Below are 17,159 nucleotides of genomic sequence, written 5' to 3'. Positions count from 1 at the left end.
ATCTCTACGATTTGTTTTTGAGAGAGCCCTCGCCAAAACCTAATCTATACTAATCAAAACTATACTAAATCACACAATAATCTATACTAATCAAAACAAAACCTAATATAGGCAACACAAGGGAATACAGAAAATAAGAAATTCAGGAAATTACCCAAACGAGAAGAAAATACTAAATGTAGAGCCCACCGGTAGAGGACAAAATTATAATATTTTAAGTTCAATAGAAAAAAACCATATCGAAGAATACTATGGATTTTTAGTATGCAACACTAAGTAACCCCAAAATAAATACAAATGGTTAAATCATCAAAAATTCTTGAAGCGACTAATGACAAACATGAAATTTGGACGGCCTCACCAAAGATATTCCCAAAAACTTAGCATTTGGAGAAGAAATTATAAATTACGATAAGGGAGAAGGTTAAATTTGGATAACCAATACCCATGAATACCATTTGGTTACCATAAACAAAGGGACATCTTAGTAGAAATACAAGTGGTATTGGAAACGGATATAAATAGTTGGAATAAATAGAAAAATACATTGTAAATGGTATAAATACCCAAAACAACTGAGAGTACCCCCTATCCATGAATATTTTTTTTAATTGACTTAAGCCACATCACCGACATCCCATTAAAAAAAATTATGGAAACTGCTCTGGTGACTTAAAGGTGTTTTTTACACATCTGATAATGATATAGGCCTAATCCCTTTCTAAAAAAACACAATCCAAACCATAGGGCTACCTTTGAATATATCCTTAATGTATTCCATACAAATATAAGCACAGGCTAATAAATAAAATCTAGGAAATCGAGATGACTGAAATAACAATACCCAGAATAAGTCTCTATTCCACACCCGTAGTTCTAGTACTAAAGAAACATAAAGATCTTAGATGGGTCGTAGATTATAGAGCATTAAACAAAAAAGTAGTTAGTGACAAATTTCCTCAACCCATAATATGTGAAATCTTAGATCCCATCTCAAATAAAATAAAGTATTTGCCTCCCTAGATTTAACACATGGATACCACCACGCAAAAATTTTTGAGGATATGCTTATAAAATTGCATTCTCTGCAACAGAATACGACTCTTATGAATATTTAAGAGTGCCATCTGGACTCCAAATTTCAAGTGCATTATCTAGGCCTTTACTTTACCTGCTGAGAGACTTGCATGAAATAATTCATTTTTTTTACAACGTGGTTTGCCTGAGCTTATTGATAAAACTGCCGAGGACCCTTTAATTGCTCTAATCAAAGTACTCAAAAAATTCAAAGAAGGGAATTTGACATGCAGACCAGAAAATATAATTTGTTATAATATAAAATTAATGTTTGGGAGCAGCAAAAAACAAGGCCAAATATTACCACAACCCAGGAAAGTAAAATAAGAAAAATTCCCCCCCCCCCCCAAATCATTAAAAAATTAAGGGGATATTTCGAATTAACAAGCTATTTTTGGAAATTAACACAAAAACTACCAAGGTGGTGAAGCCCGTGACTGACCTTACCTGAGGGAAGCCGCAAAATGTTATCTGGTCAAAAAAAGGTCAAGATTCTTTAGATTACTTACAAAAGCACTTGTTTTGGAACCATTTTTGTCATTACCAGATTTACCAACAGGACAATTCCTAGTCATCACAGATGCGTTAACCAATTGATATAGGAGAAATCCTCTCCAAGATTATAATGAGGAAAATAGTTATAAATTATCCTAGTCGTACCCTATCTCCAGGGGAAAGCAATTACTCAGCTATCCAACTTAAATTTTTGTCAATAATTTATCACCTTGAAAAATTTCGACAATATCCGGTAGGAAGAAAATTGAAGTTATGCTCATACCATATGAGCTTACAATATTTACAAACGTTTAAAAAACAACAGGAATTCTCGGGTGGTGTATACCTAAAATTCAAGATTTGGATTACGAAGTTGAGAATCTTATAGGAAAACAAAACGCCCCATACGACTAACTGATTAGATATCCTGGCAATACTACCTTGGAAGATGAAATCAAAGAAATTAACGCAATAGAGTCTAAATACACCCTAAAAAGTAAAAACTAAAAGTTGAATACAAATACCGCTACCAAGGAAAAAAAATACAGTCCCCCTTTCCTAACTAATGTGAAAGAAAGCCAAAGAAAAGACAAAACTTGTGTTGCCTTTAATAATTATTTATTGTAAGAAAAAGAACTGCCTAATGGCATGAAAGCACTCAAAAAAGAAAAAGATAACTTCTATTATGATTTAGATAGGAAAATATGATTCAGAATTATCACAAATGACAGTATTACAAATCAAACTTCCATAATCTTATTTTTACCCCAAAATCAAGAAGCCTTGCATTCAAATTTTTCATTCTGAAATGGGTGGACATCTGGGAATTAATAAAGCTTTCCATTAGCTAAAACACTATATTTTTGATCCGTCAGTCCTAACAAAACTATAAGATTTGATGAATGGTTGTGAGAATGCAACCTAAGAAAAAATCCTCAGGTTCACCCTAATCCACCCATGGAAAGGACACCTATAGCCTGATTTCCTTTCGACATAATTTGTTTTTTCATTTGTATGGTACTAATGGTGATTTACCCACATCAAAATGGAACTAAAATGTAATAGTTGTGGGCATCAAGTCATGGCTAATGGTAGAATAAGCCAAGACAGATAGTCCAATTGAGTGACAAGAAAACCTGGCATTCATTCCCCCCTTATAAGGAATATATAGAAAGGAGGTTGGTTCATTTGTTAATGGATATGTATATCTATTATCCATCCAGGCATCATTGCTAGGGCAGTAGAACCAAGGTGGATAGTTATAGAGCTAAGAGAGTGATAGAACCTATAGTTTTCCAAGTGTTTGATTACTTTCATTGGTTTGTTATACTTGCATCCTTTCAGCAATTGACCATTTTTCTGGTTTCAAATTTACTAAGGTGTTGAAAAATCAAAGTACCTGTACCACGAGTAAGACTGTAGCCAAATTATTCCTAAGCTTTGGAATGACAAACATGGTACTAAGTGATAACAGAAGTAACTTTATTTCAAAATTAACTAAAGATTAAATGTTCTTCCTCCACACAAACAAATTAGTAACAATCCCACACCACCGTCAAGCAAATGGGAAAATTAAATTTGGACACAATTTGTTGTCTAATATCCTAGAAATTTATACAAAAGATTATAGAAGAGATTGGCATGAAATTTCACCCTATCTATCAAATTTAATGAACACGGCCTTCTCACCGATAATAAATGATAATCCTTTCTACATATTATTCGATCATGACTTTCGAATTCTCTTTGATGAAACTATAGAGCCAGAACAATGTTATAATGATTCAGAGGATTACAAACAAGAATTTATCAACCGAAGGAGGAAACCTATAAAACTGTAAGGCAAGAAAACGAAAAAAAAACAAACATACAAAATATTCAGGGAGAACTAAACTTTAAAGAAGAATATTGGGCTTACTTGAAAGATGAAATAAAAGTCGAAGACAAGAAGTTTTCTGATCGTTTCTTTGGACCGTAGAGAATCGCAAATTGGTACGATATTGGAATTATTTAAAATCTTAAACCCCTGTTCCAGAAAAAATGACAAGGCCCCTATTAGTCACATAAAAAGGACAATGGTTACAGAAACATGGGTATCACTACCAACAACGACTGATTCCTCAGATGATGGGAACAAACCACTACGTTCAATATTAGAGAAACTGAAACGTTTTAATTTCAAAAAAGGGTATCCAAGTTGATACCCATTTGATGCCCATTGTTTTCTAGGTTGAAAAACAAGCCTTTATTGAAGAAAAAGCCTTCATTGAATTCATAACAATGACAAACACGGTTAATCCCAAAAACAAGACCCCAATCGTGCCAAAACGCATACAAATCAATTCATCTTCCAGTGAAAGTTCAAAGGAATTTGATTATTCAGTTTTCCCAAAATCTCAGTTTTTCCCAATACTATCTTAGCCTCTCATTCCCCAAAACAATTCTCAGACAGCATGGTATCACTAACCACATTGATAGATGGACCCTTATCATCGTATAATAAGCTAAACAAGGCAATAAAAAATTCTGGTTACCAAAAGTTGGAACATCCTTGCGAGCTACACAAGATGACATTGCGCAAAGAAACGGACATAATAAATTATCCTATTAAAACCAGACAAAGCACATTTGCAGTTAATTCTAAGACACTTAGAGGGTATCCTTATAGCGGTATCCAAGGCTAAGCCCAGATATCGGATGTCCTGGAAGGAAAATATGATGCAAGAGATACCCCATCCAACTGAAGATATGGCTTTCAAACAATGATGACACCCTCTGAGAACATAACACCCTTCTCCAAGTTTTCAAGAATAATTTAGCTCCCCTGAATCGAAAATACAAAAGGAAAAATTGATAAACAGGCACTCTACTTTCATAGAAGAAGGGATTTACGAAGGATAATCAATGTCAATACCGAAATTACTGAGGACTTTTTCCAAAGACTCCAATAACAAATTCTCATTTGCTATTTCTTTGAAATATGACAGTAAATCAGGCCAGGAAAGATTTAAGAGCACAGAAGGACTGAAGCCAAACTCGGCAGCATCACACGCAAAGAAAGCAAAATTAAAAGTTCGAAAATTTTCTAAAGAAAAGGTATAAGAGTTTCAACTCTTCTTCCAAGCTAAATAAAAAAAAGAAAACCACAAACAAACGAGGAAGAAATTACCAAAGAATCAGACAGAGTAAGCAATAAATCTTGCAAGTTCGAGCATAAGTAAATATTATACGAAACTCTGTTCATACTAAAATAATCAAGACCTACCCTTAGCGATAAATAAACCCATAAATTCTTAAATCTGGGGATAAAACGATCTTGTGAACAAACTCAAGTTGCCCTGCTTACCGTCTGTAAGTTTTTTAGTATAAGTAAACCTTGATAGAAAATACCAAGCATAAGAATTAGCAAAAACTAAATTAAATCTATATCGACTTATTAGTAACCATTTATCAATATTATTTAAGATTCTTAGAACCGAATGAATATAAGACTAAAATTTCATTTTTAAAGCCAGTTAGTTTCACGATAACCCCAAGCCCGTTAATTAGTAAGTTCAATTCCAATATTGGTAACATGCTAATTAAAGTAGATTGTACTATTGAATCAAAACCAACTTACAATGAAATAACAAATTTTTCGGCATTATTTGGGGTAAAAAAATTTTGATTTATAATTTTCTAAAAGAGAGAAATATTTTACATAACGGCGGTAATTTGAGACTCAAATAAAAAATGTGATCGCCATTGACAAAAAACTACAGAAGAATAATTTTCAAATATTAGGAAGTCCCATGATTGCTAGGTGAGGATACTTTACGTGGAAGACAAATCAGATGCAAAAATATCTACAGCCGATTAGGAAGATTTAAAAAAATATTAAACAAAATCAAAACAATATATTCAATTGAAAACTATGACATAAGCCAACTAAGACTTCACTAATACCGCAGCACCTTCATTTATGAGAAATCCCCTCTAAACCTGGCTATAAGGTGGAATAACCATAAAGTGGTGAGAGAGCTCTTACAATTGCGAGCCAAACAAGAGCAACAACTATTAAGAAACTGCCAAGTCTTGATTGGCTATATCAACAACAAGTTATTAAAAATGATTCTACAGTAAAAAAGATTAAAAGGTTCTTACAGGACAATCCAGAATGGTTCAACCAATATGGAGAATTTTTATGAGTAAAATTATAAAATTTAGTCCCGGGTAAAACTGAAAAGGTTAGATAAATAGTCAATTGCAGCTCAAGCAAACCTTAAGATTTGGCAACAACGCATAAAATACTATCTTTAGTAAGCTTCTTCAAATGAATGTTCTCCCTAAATCTTATCAGTTAAAACTTCACCATTATAACATCCTTGAAGAAACAATTGCAAATGTGATCGAAGTACACAATTTCTTCAGCAATGTAGATTCCAATTATGCTTTGACTTTTTAGGAAGTGATGAAGTATAAATTAGTATCAGTAATTCTAACCATAGGACCAGTGCCCCTCAAGGACACCAAGAACACCTTGGCGGAATTAAACCGTAGAAAAATTAGGAAATCTATAGGAAACTCAGATCTAAACACAGTGTACCTTCCAGCCTCAGAAAATATTTAGCATATTTAAATAAAAATTAAAATTCCAAGAAGAAATTATAGAAATTAAATTTCAAACAAACCTAGGACACCATTGCTACCCACGTACCAGTAATATATACTATTATATGCATGAAAAGCTTAGAGAAAATTCAAATTTTATATTAGAAATTTCGTATTTGAAGACTTGGAAAATCGTACAAAAAAAAATTATAACAGCTAATATTTAGGATCAAAATAAGCTTTTCTGTATGTTAACCCTTATTCAGAGATAGGTAAAATACATAACAATTAGACCTTAACAATTAAAGTAAACAACCACCACTCTGTAAGGAAACTGTTAAGTTTGGAGGCAGGACCAACACACAGTTATATTTATATAATAATCCTGCCTATTTAGTAAGTGAATTAAATCACGAATTCCTGGGTGTGTTTTTACATCGTATGAACCTATAAAGGGAATGCTATGAGCCCCCTCCTATTAAGAAACTGGCAATATGGTGAAAATCCCTGTAGTCTGTCAAACAGATGCTACAACACAGCCAAGTACCAAAGAAATATTTTGTTATTACTAAGCCCCAGCAAACAAAATAAACATATCAATCCGGTGTTCATGATAAGAAAGGCAATTAAAACACTTACAATACTATCAAGGTCATTCCAGAATAGAGCTATATGCTAATTACTCAATTTGTGCTGCATAACTTGAATTACGTATAAATTTCTTTGTCCGAAGGAAAATCAACATCTTTACCACAGCAACTAGACCTCCTAAGAATTCTAATAGATCAGGGATTAGACTTAACAAAACTACACAAAATAACTAAATTTGATATATTTGATCTTCTATTAATGTGAAAAAGATCAGACATAGCAAAAATAATTTCCTTAAGAATCAACTTCATGATATCCATAAATCATTAATTCAAAACCTATGTAGTGAAAAAAAGATTCCCTTATTAAGTCAAAGACAGTAATGTCATAGCCTCTGAAGAAGAAATCAACCAAATTTGGCGACAGTTACGATTACTATAACACCAATCACTTTTAGCTATAAACATGTAAACAACCTATTTCAATTACGCCGAATAAAATTACATCGTTCAAAAATTAACAAAATCTAAATAAAACTATAAGATAATTGCCCTTATATAGTTTATTGCCTAATTGCCTAAATATTTAGTTTATTTTAAAACAGATCTATTGGAATTTCCGATGAGGTTGAAACAATCAAGTTTTAACGATCTTGAAAACTTGCTACATCAAATATCAAAATCAAAAAGTAAATGCAAATTTGAGAAATAAAAAAAAAACAATTTTAAAAATTTTGTTCAATTTGTCTTTTCGAAAGAAATTTCTTTAAGAAATTATCAGAATGGTGTTTTAAATTGATACATACTCCTCCAATGTCAAAATACAAGTAGCCGAACCAAACCTCAATTGGTTGAATATATACTCAAAAATATAACATATTGTTTCTTTAATACACAAATAAATGCACTAAATATTTATCTAGACACTTTAATATGTTTCAATTTGAAAAAACCAGCATGCCACCAGATGGGATGGCAGCGCTGGTCCCAGAAGGTGTGGTAAGTATAAAAGTGCCCAGAATACATGCCCAGGAAGATACGGGGCGGTTAAATTACTGGTAAAAAATCTATTATAATATTAAGTACGTTTTAAAATAGTGATTTCACTATGCGCAAAAATAAATAAATACAAATAAATAAAATATATAAATATAAAGATATAAATTTAAAGAAGTAAAAACATGTGAAAAAGGGACCGCATATAAAAACACACATTTCTGAGCTGAATACTGTAGGGATGGTAAAACGGACTCTCCTCCCATAAACTATAGAAGTTTTCCCAGACCAAGATGCCGAATTAATCTACACAAGTATCCCGATCTTTAGTAAGATAATATGAAAAAAACTTCGTTTTCTTAAAGAGTTAAAGAGGCTGCGTCCCAAAGTCGAACCTTAAAACGTACAGGAATTAGGTGAGGCAGTTGGGGGGCTGCCGCCCCCCAAACCCTCCGCTTTTAAAGACTCTTTGGTACAGGTTTTTTGTTGTGGGGGGCTGCCACCCCCTAACCCCCCGCTCTTGGCTTCGGAAAGGCCATCTTTTAATTAACAAAGAATACAAAACAGGTTTTTGTTTGCTACCCTACCCCCACCCCAGCACTTAGCTTGTCTGCTCTGTGTCTGGGAAACAGTTTCAATAATTATGTTAAAATCTAAATGGAGTGGTCAACTTCATTGTTACTAATTACTAGTTTCGGCGCAATGGTTCTCCTGTCCTCTTGTGTTTAACATTTTTCCAAGTTATTCCATTATTCATTCATTTCAATTTTTTGTTAATTAAAAGAGGGCCTTTCCGAAGCCAAGAGCGGGGGGTTAGGGGGGCGGCAGCCTCTCCTAATTCCTGTACATTTTAAGGTTCGACTTTGGGACGCAGCCTCTTTAACTCTTTAAGAAAACGAAGTTTTTTCCATATTATTTCTGTACGTTTTTCTACAATCCATGGTGGGTGTAGTTGTCATGGCCAATTGTAGAAAAAAGCCAAGACAGATTGTTGAATTAAGTGGGCAGCCCAGTCAAGGGTTAATAAGCCGAAGTATAATAAAAAAAAAATTTACGAAGTATTCTTAGAAGCCGAGAGGAAACTGCCGGATGATGGTGAGTTTTTATTTAATTTTTTTTCTAATATAATTTCTGGAACAGATATTGATTTTTATGATGCTTGCAGTCATTATCGCCGTGCCGAACTGATTATTTTGATGTACTTGAATGTTGATATTCGTAACTTTTAAGAATTTCAGAAACGGTTGTTTCGCAGAAACTCGATGTTTTTTTGGATTTTGGCTCGAATTGATTTTCCAATTATGTAATTTAATTTCTGGAATGGCGCTGGATTTTTATGATGCTTGCAGTCATTCTCGCCGTGCCGAGCTGATTATTTTGATGTACTTGAATGTTGAGATTCGTAACTTTTAAGAATTTCAAAAATTAACATGGGCTCTTATGGGGAAATGGGTTTTTCTAAGCTACAAAATCGGGGGATTAAGATTTTCCAACGAAACTTTCCAGAAAAATTATTCGGAGAATTCCGCGTCGAATGAGTCTTCGTACACCCAGATCCGATGTCGGCTGTGACCTGTAGGCGTGGCAGAAAAAAAAGGGTTTCTGTCATTTTTCTCAAATAAAAATTTTACGGATTAAGACAGAATTTTTTGAAGCTTTCAGTCAGTCTCACCATGTCGAGCTGATCATTTTGAAGTACTTGAATGTTGAAATTCGGAACTTTTAACAACAAAAACTTAACATTGGCTCTTATGGGGAAATGGGGTTTTTCTAAGCTAGAAAATCGGGGGGTTAAGATTTTCCGACTAAACTTTCAAGCAAAATTACTCGGAGAATTCCGCATCGAATGAGTCTTCGTACACCCACATCCGATGTTGGCTGTGACCTGTAGGTGTGGCGAAAAAGAAACAAAAGGAGAACTTGAACATTAAGTGGCTATGCGTGGTTTCTGGAAAACAGGAAAGAAGTTATCGGATCGAGCTGAAATTTCGCAGATAAGCTCCTGGGCCCTAGGGGACCTTAACTTGTGATTTCATCCCGATCGGACAACGTTAAAGGGGGGGGGGATTGGGGGGTCGAAATTTTCGGCCAGATTTTTCCCATGAAGAAAAAGTCGGAGGGGGATGAAATTTGGCAGGTTTCTTTGTTGGAGCTCGGGCTACGACATGCATCCCTCCCCATCCCTCTGAGACCAATGGAACCGAAGATCACTTAACATTGTCGTGGTTCGCCTCTTTAAAGAGCCACGAGTGTGCCTCCTTGATAATGACCATCTGACACCACCTTTAAGGTGTCTACGCATAAATAGACTTTATTTAATATTGTCGAAACGGTATTTAGGTCGACTCGAAATGTATGGTTTTTAAATGTTCAAGAACGATTTGCCATGACGCTCACTCTTGGACCTAAGCTGTTTTCTACATAATTCCTACAAAAACTCATATTAAAATTTTCCTTTACAAAGTGTGATGGTACCCCCTTCGTAAACTTTTTTGATATCCTCATTTTGTAATTCTTTTACTACAGTCAAAATGTCACAGCGGATGTTATTGCACACACTCTCGCACATATTACCAAAAAATGAATCTAAATGAGTTTAAAAATCTTGTTTTCGACCTTTTTATTCACCTAAAGAAAAGTCTTGTCTACTGACAAAAATGTCAATAAGCATATTCACATGCAGCTTTTGATCGAATCAAAGGGCTATATAGATCTTTGTGATATTGAAACCATTGGCCTGCATCCAGCGCAGAAGAACGAGATGCACAACAACAACTTGTTTTGGATGAAGGTTGACAATAATTTTTTGTTTTTAAGGTTTTTACCAAAGAGGTCTCTAACCCCACCCCCTCATCTACCAAAGATAAATTATCGGGACTCAATGAATCCCTAGGCACCTGTGTATTTATTCACAGGAAAACAAAATCCTTTACTGAATCATGAAATTTCACTTGTTTTTCATCATGAATTTCGAAAAACTATTCTTTTGGTCCATTTCCTGAACAGTAGTAATGTTATGAAATTTGGAGCAGAAGGATTTTCCAAACCAGTGGTAGCTCCTCCATGGCAAAAAGAAGTGAAACAATGCCGATGGTTTGCTGGAATTGACATCCAAGGATTCAGCATTCGACTTCTTACTGGCGCGTTGTTCAGTTGAGTTGGTTCCCATAATCATTATGGAAAACCTAACTTCCTCGCACGGATCTCTCCACAAATAAGTGCTGATCCACGTAAGTGATCAGACCAATTTTTTTATCACTGATTTCAGCGATCCATCATCAAAGTAGAAGCTGAAAATCTTTCCTTTTTTTCTGAAATTTTTCTGTATTTTTACAGACAATATCCAGCAACATCAATACACCACGTTCCAGGTACATTTGGCAGTAATACTAATCATTTTTGCATCCTCCCTTGGCCCAAACTTTCTTAGCAAATACATAATTGGCATTGTTACATTGCAAATCGTGAAGTGAATCATAAAATAGTTTGATGGGTGGTAAATTTTCTTGCGTAGCCTTAAGATGGAGCTGCACGACTCATGAAAGTATGTACCCCTACATTTTGATAAGTTTTAATTTCATCATCTTGAAATTGCTATTTGAGGAGGGAAAAACAACTAAAATCATCGCTTCTTTATACTAGAATTAAGGATTTAGGGAAGAAACTATATAAATCTAAAAAATGTACGCATTACCATTTTCAATCGTGTTCCATTTGAATTCCAAGAGCAAAAGCTTATCAAATGGTTTGGTTATGATGCTTTATGAAAGAGATCTATCTTCCCATGCGTCACTCTTAACTTCACCTTTCTACAAACATACAAAAGCTAGTAATATGAATGTCAAATCATTGTTAGAATTGTACCCCTAAACCGGTAGAAAATATTGCTGCCTAACATTTACATTACACGATTGATATATGACCCATTCTCACCCGATAAAATACAATTACTTAAGCGATCATGGTCGCAGATTTTCATATCCCCGTTACCCTCAACATTTTTTTTTTACATACCCAACGCATATCTTTGTTTTAATGGCCAACTCGTCCTCTGGTGATATAGTCATTGTATTATTTTGTAGTGCACAGCCCTGAAATTAACTTAGCAGCTGTTCTAAAAGGTGCAACCATAGCTACGCTTACACAGTCTTCCCTACCCAGTGTCTCAAATATCTCTATCAATTGCAAAGTGTTAATCGAATCTCTTTGCCTGTGCAATGGCTTCGTGTTCCTTAACACGATTCAAACTCGATGAGTCACACACGTCCATAAGTTTGGCTCCGATGTTAGAATCCGCCGGGTCGTTCTGCATGAGGACTTTAAATCTTTAAAATCCTTGAGCCACAAGAAGGCATTGTCGCCCGAACTGTTTCCATGGGCTTGTACCCATAACGCTTGCAGTGCTTTAAGTTAAGTTTATGTTTTAAACTCCGTTTGGAAATCTTATAGACACATTGGACAATGGTGCCATGTAGTTTGGTTCTCCCTTGACTTAAAATCCAACTAATAGTAGAAATTGTAAAGAAATATCAAATTGCATCAGGTTCACCGACAGGCTCGTAAAGAACCCATTCCAAGTATTTCACTGATTTAGTGGACGGACCCCTTACTGAATATATTATACCCTTTCTATCATTGAGTTGTCACTCTTCATATTCTGTATCGTACTTCAAAACTGAAATCCCATTCTTTGAGTATTCATTTGCCCTCTAAAAATGGCTACCCCCTTTAGAGTTACATAATATTGCCCCCTTAAACAGTTAAAATCAACTTTAGATAGCTCTGGTCCCTCCCCAAACCATTAATTGTCAAACCATCCAAATGTGTCTCACTAATACCATTGATCTTCAAAGATTTTTACCTAGAGACAAGGACTGAATACTTGACGTACTCCAAGCTTGTATCCAAAGAAAAGGGTTGTACACCATTACATTCCCTAAAGTCAGCATTAAATGTTCTAATATTTTGTTTCAACCTCCCGCCTCTTAATACAAGTTCTTTTTTAACATTTTGAAATTGAGGCTTATATCAAAATTTCCTTTAAATAAAACGGCGGACCCGCTCCCATTTTCATTTTGATTCTCAACCCTATTAAAAATACTATTGATTCAATTGGAAAATTCACCCTAAAAATTATGCAATTCCAACTGAAGTCTCCATATTTCCGTCTACAGGTACTATAGGTACACACCCACCGTTTACTCACTAAGAAAGTGTGATGGATGCTTTCAAGCTGTCCCGTCACCTCCCAAATGTGATTTTCGAGAAATGCCCAAATCTTGCAAACATAGAAGTGTACTACGTTGATGGGATCCGTATCCATTCTAACACTTGTAAGATTATTGAAGGGGTCTCCAAGTTCGGCTCTAAGAACACAAATTTTGTGTAAGGCCAAATCTACCAAATACAGTTCAGGTAAAATAGGGAGTGAACTGGCACCACTTTGTCCTGCTTCCTCCTAATCACTGTTACTTTGGACACTAAGTACTTTTTCGGGCTCTTTGGGTAGTTGGATAATAGCTCATAGTCTTTATCTAGCCGTAGGTTGCCTATAATCTCTTCGGAATCGAAAATAAGGGGAGCTATATTAATCGAATTTACCCCTCATTTAAACCTCTGTGCTTTCACTTCCCACAGTTGTTTCCATGAATTGTCGCGAAATTCTGGTAGAGGCGATAATATATGCTTGATATAGGCCTCTGGTGTAGATATGTGAACCTAGAAAATAACAACAGCTTATTAGTTCATTAAGACACTTCACCCTTTGAAAGAATTTATATTAGGTTCAAAAAAATAGTTAAGAGTGACTCTTCGGATGTATTGAGGCCATACTACCACCTAATGGTGTAATGACCATGCATGGCTCCTTCGGGTACATAGCCAACCACACTACCAGTTATAAATTTAATTACCATACATGGACCCTTCAGGTTCATAGCCCACCTCACTAAGAACTATAAATTTAATGACGAGAAATTACCACGTAAGATGTCTTTTCTTTACGTTATAGGTTTTATAATGTTCTAAAGAATTTGACAAGACTTGCTGAGGGGGAAGTTGTGTCCGTTGCAGCTGGTCCAAAGAAGGCCATCAACAGATCTTACATCCAAGCTTGTTCATAATCATTGTCGGCCTGGAAAAAGAATAAAATTTTTGATTCCCTTAGGAGTATTTATGATTTGAAACCTTGAAAAGAATTTTTAATTAAGGACCCTCAAAGCCTTCGGAGCTATAGGGCCAGGTTTCACTATTATGCTTAACATTAATATTAATCTAAGGACCCTCTAATCCCCTCGACGAAAATTTTCAACACTGTTAAAGAAAACATTCTTCACACACATTTCGTTCTTGAGCCTCTGATAGAACTCATGCATAGCTGCTAATGTCCTCAAGTATGTTATTAAAATTCTTGTAATAAAAGTTTTTGTTTTTTCTGTGTAATTGGAGCCCAGTTTCAGTATGACCCTCATTGTCCACCCCTTCTATAACAATGTTATAAGACCGCGTAGATAAAAGTTTTTTTTTAAAGACAAGCAAAGAATTCAATATACCTTAGTATTTCTATTCCCAAACTAAATATTTTATATATTTTGTTCGTACTACAAATTTTTTATAAATGTCAGTATCTAAGCACACCCCCTTCTTTGTCAATGTCAGAAACCCTCTCTCCAGCTTAAAATGTCGACTTTATATGCAAGCATTTTAACTTGGAAGTAATTTTCACGCCCCGTGAGGATATCAGAAGCTTTTTCAAAGAAGTGTTTTGCAAATTTGACATTATTCAGCTGTCTCCAGGATTTTAGTGTTTATCTTAATGGTGATAAAATAGGTTTAGTACATGCATCCAGAAAGCTTCTCAGGGAAAGTATGTAGTCCTCTTTTTCAAGATACCTAAAGTAGAAATTTACGTGACAGGTGTATAATACGGGCACTCTAGAGGAAAAACAGCTACAGATTCAGTAAACTTTACTCTTTTGCTTTGGGTTACAACTAGAGGGGGGCAAAATATTATTGTCAAAAAAGGACAATTGTTTGCCATTTATCCTTTTTTAGTATAGTGAATCTAATACTTTCATTGGTAAAATGCATTTTTGTAAGCGTTTTGTGCTAAAATCGAGGATTATGTTCAACCGTAACAAACCCAATGAGCGATTTACATAATCGCTCTATACAAAATAATGTAGATTTATGTATACGATTATGCATACATAATCGATTTACATAATAATCTAGCGTTCAAATTTTCTGGATGGTATTGATATCCTTCATGCAATCACCAGAAGAGCAGCTATCCGATAGAAAATAGACTATTTAGACAATTAAGGGTTTAACCTGGCGTATCTGGGTCTTTATTTAGCAGGCTGTTTCGATAAACAGAAAAGTCCTTTGAAATAACAGATGCGAAACGTGTATATTTTGTGAGGAAGTAAGATTATAAAATCAGTAACAAAACTTTTTATCGGGAAGGGGGTTAAAAGTTAATTCAGTATAGAGAGCTATAAAAGCTCAAATCGAGTGAATGGAGGGTATATAATGAGAAAGTGACCAGAATAATAGCCACTGTTTTGCCAATAATTGTGGTTCACATTTTTAACTGTTTAACAAGCCTTATTCCTTTTTACCAACTTGCTTGAAAATGATTTTAATAAATTTGCGAAGATAAAATTATTCTATTAGCAATAACACTTTTCATTGAGGGAAGGTTTTTTGGATTTTTCTGCATAATAGAGAATTATAGTCGCTAAAAATTGGTTGGTAGGGAAATGTATAGAAAGAGGGGCTTACCTGTTGGTAATATTTGAGACAAATCCTTCTTTAAATGTTGAGATGTATGACCTTCAAAATCTTTTGCCAGTCTTTTGGATATATTGTTTTAATGGCCGTTTTCATATCCCTCGGCAGACAATGAATTCACTCTGTTTCCATGTTAGAATAGCTATATATTTTTTCCAGGAAAAAACAGTGGTTCTTTGTTCTTGAATATCCATAGGCTCTCTAACTGTTCTGCTCATAAAAGATGAACACAAATTTGGTTTCATGATATGGTAGATATATTAGCATGATGTAAGGATCTTGTATTTGCTTGGACGGGAGGGGGCCCCTTGATGATTTTTGAAAGGAAATCTAGACTGGGCGTGGTGAGGAAGCCTTGAAGGGTTTCTAAAGAACATTTAAAGAATCTTGAAGTATAGAAGCCCTGGCTCTCATATATTTTAAAAAAAGAAATTACTAGGTAAAAACCTAAGGAAATACCGGATTAAGGAAAGCCCCTGAAGGTCTCTTAAAGAAAACTCAAGAAAATCCTGGGATCCACAAGGCCCCTGACGGTTTTTAACGAAAATTTTAGAAATCCGAAAGGTAAAGAAGGCCCGACTCTTGTGGGTTTTTAAACATAACAACCATGGAAATCTTGGTGTAGTGTGTGTGTGTTTTTTTTTTGTTTTTTTTTAAAGAAACTATTTGGTAAAACACTAGGAAATCTTTATTTAGCAATTTTCTTGAAGGTTTTTCCTATATCCTTAGATTTTTTTTTAAGAAACAAACACCCCCATCTCTTAGAAAATATTCCTTATATCGTAACAACCACGTTAATCCTGAAAATCTTTTCCCTTACCCTCAAAGGTTTAAAAAAACATCAGAAAACTATTAGGTAAAACCCAAGGAAACCTCGATTTAGCAGACCTCCTAAAGGTTTTTAAAAGGATATTCTGAAGTAAACAAGCACTGACCCTAAGGTTTTTTAAGTATAAACAACCATAGAAAAAAACATTCCCTATGATGTGAATCCACTGGCTTTCTTTTAATGATGGGATAGGGCTCTCATCGAAAGTAGGGCTCTCAGCGGATTCAGGGATAGGGCTCTCATCTGACAAAAAAAGGTATGCTACTGTTGCTATTCCCACTATCCCTGAGTACATAGTTGCTGGACCGTTCTGCTATACTAAAAAAAAAATGATATTCTAAAAATTTTTACTGGATGCGTTTGAAAACTGAATGGGCTTGAGAGAAGGTCTGCCTGCCTTACAGTCTATTTTTACTCTTAAAAATGGCACCAAAACTTTTAATTTTCAGTCAAATTAGTTCCTTTAAAATTTTCAATGATATATCTTGCTATTATAGAGTTGTGCTGCCAATTATATACCCTTTTGAAAATCTCCTTACATATAGTTTTTTCTAATTGAAAGTCCTTTTAAACCTTCTGTATGATTTTCACCTTAATACCATTAGTGTCATTAATTACAATAACTATAGTGGTAGTATTAAGGGTATACGTATAGTGCTTTGTGGCTAGTTCAAAATCCCCACAACTTACCCTTAAAGATCCATCTTAATTATATATTTTTTCTTCATATATTACTTTGTCACCTTTCTAAAGTTCATATGCTCATAGTTTTTTTTTTTAATTTAGTT

This window comes from Artemia franciscana, chromosome 14 (assembly GCF_032884065.1).
Source record: "Artemia franciscana chromosome 14, ASM3288406v1, whole genome shotgun sequence".
Taxonomy (NCBI): Eukaryota; Metazoa; Arthropoda; class Branchiopoda; order Anostraca; family Artemiidae; genus Artemia; species Artemia franciscana.
Note: the sequence above shows the minus strand (reverse complement) of the source record.